Raw genomic sequence first — 2500 nt, 5'->3', positions numbered from 1 at the left:
GGGCGTGGCAAGGCACGCGGGGGGCCAAAAAATCAAAGTGCTCCAAATGCACACGGGGGTGTCAAGCAACCTCCATGTACCGTGGCATGACCGTGGCCAAGTAATAAAGATCAAATTCCATGCCTATGCCAAGTTGGACCAAGGCCCCGTCTCGTTTTGCTATAAGCAAGGGCGTGGCAAGGCACGCGGGGGGCCAAAAAATCAAAGTGCTCCGAAAAATGCACACGGGGGTGTCAAGCAACCTCCATGTACCGTGGCATGACCGTGGCCAAGTAATAAAGATCAAATTCCATGCCTATGCCAAGTTGGACCAAGGCCCCGTCTCGTTTTGCTATAAGCAAGGGCGTGGCAAGGCACGCGGGGGGCCAAAAAATCAAAGTGCTCCGAAATGCACACGGGGGTGTCAAGCAACCTCCATGTACCGTGGCATGACCGTGGCCAAGTAATAAAGATCAAATTCCATGCCTATGCCAAGTTGGACCAAGGCCCCGTCTCGTTTTGCTATAAGCAAGGGCGTGGCAAGGCACGCGGGGGGCCAAAAAATCAAAGTGCTCCGAAATGCACACGGGGTGTCAAGCAACCTCCATGTACCGTGGCATGGACCGTGGCCAAGTAATAAAGATCAAATTCCATGCCTATGCCAAGTTGGACCAAGGCCCCATCTCGTTTTGCTATAAGCAAGGGCGTGGCAAGGCACGCGGGGGGCCAAAAAATCAAAGTGCTCCAAAATGCACACGGGGGTGTCAAGCAACCTCCATGTACCGTGGCATGACCGTGGCCAAGTAATAAAGATCAAATTCCATGCCTATGCCAAGTTGGACCAAGGCCCCGTCTCGTTTTGCTATAAGCAAGGGCGTGGCAAGGCACGCGGGGGGCCAAAAAATCAAAGTGCTCCGAAAATGCACACGGGGGTGTCAAGCAACCTCCATGTACCGTGGCATGACCGTGGCCAAGTAATAAAGATCAAATTCCATGCCTATGCCAAGTTGGACCAAGGCCCCGTCTCGTTTTGCTATAAGCAAGGGCGTGGCAAGGCACGCGGGGGGCCAAAAAATCAAAGTGCTCCGAAAATGCACACGGGGTGTCAAGCAACCTCCATGTACCGTGGCATGACCGTGGCCAAGTAATAAAGATCAAATTCCATGCCTATGCCAAGTTGGACCAAGGCCCCGTCTCGTTTTGCTATAGCAAGGGCGTGGCAAGGCACGCGGGGGGCCAAAAAATCAAAGTGCTCCGAAATGCACACGGGGTGTCAAGCAACCTGCCATGTACCGTGGCATGACCGTGGCCAAGTAATAAAGATCAAATTCCATGCCTATGCCAAGTTGGACCAAGGCCCCGTCTCGTTTTGCTATAAGCAAGGGCGTGGCAAGGCACGCGGGGGGGCCAAAAAATCAAAGTGCTCCGAAATGCACACGGGGGTGTCAAGCAACCTCCATGTACCGTGGGCATGACCGTGGCCAAGTAATAAAGATCAAATTCCATGCCTATGCCAAGTTGGACCAAGGCCCCGTCTCGTTTTGCTATAAGCAAGGGCGTGGCAAGGCCCGCGGGGGGCCAAAAAATCAAAGTGCTCCGAAAATATTTTTCCACTTTCCAGTCCACTATATACATATTATGTGCAGTGTGCACACAAGACACCTTCCCAAAATTCGACTTATATGAGGCGTTTTACGTCAAATCCGCCTATTTTCGGCGTTTCGGCCGAAAAATCAAAATAATCGAAACTTCCTCGGAATGCTTAGCGACTTTCCAGTCCACTTTTACATATTGTGTGCAGTGTGCACACAAGACACCTTCCCAAAATTCGACTTATATGAGGCGTTTTACGTCAAATCCGCCTATTTTCGGCGTTTCGGCCGAAAAAATCAAATAAATCGAAACTCCTCGGAATGCTTAGCCACTTTCCAGTCCACTTATACATATTGTGTGGAGTGTGCACACAAGACACCGTCTCAAAATTCGACTTCTAGGCGGCGTTTTACGTCAAATCCGCCTTTTTTCGAGTTTTCGGCCAAAAAATCAAACTCAATCGAAACTTCGTCGGATCGCTTAGCCACTTTCCAGTCCACTTATACTTATTGTGTGGGGGTGTGCACAAAAAAAACGAAGTCAAAATTCGACTTCTAGGTTGTTTTTTACGGTGGTATCCGCCCTTTGCGAAGTTTCGGCCGAAAAATTCGTAATTAATTCATCCGACATCGGAATATTACGATTCTTTCGTGGTTTTGCTTGTTTTAATGTCCCTAACAACCATAAAAAAATTCAAAAAAAATTCGTCTTTCTAGGTCCACTTTTAAGCACTTTTAAAAACTTATGGATACAGGGAAAAAAGTGCACTTTTTCTACAAAACTGAAAATGGCCTTCCAGTCATATATAGGGGGAGGGTGGGTGTGGGGGTAGGCTCGGCAGGCACGGGGCGCGCCTATGGGCACAGCAGGCAAGCAAAAACTACGTCTTAACGTGTTTTCCCCTGCAATTTCGTTGCTCTTTTCATCA

This window comes from Trifolium pratense, unplaced genomic scaffold (assembly GCF_020283565.1).
Source record: "Trifolium pratense cultivar HEN17-A07 unplaced genomic scaffold, ARS_RC_1.1 scaffold_57, whole genome shotgun sequence".
Classification (NCBI taxonomy): domain Eukaryota; kingdom Viridiplantae; phylum Streptophyta; class Magnoliopsida; order Fabales; family Fabaceae; genus Trifolium; species Trifolium pratense.
Note: the sequence above shows the minus strand (reverse complement) of the source record.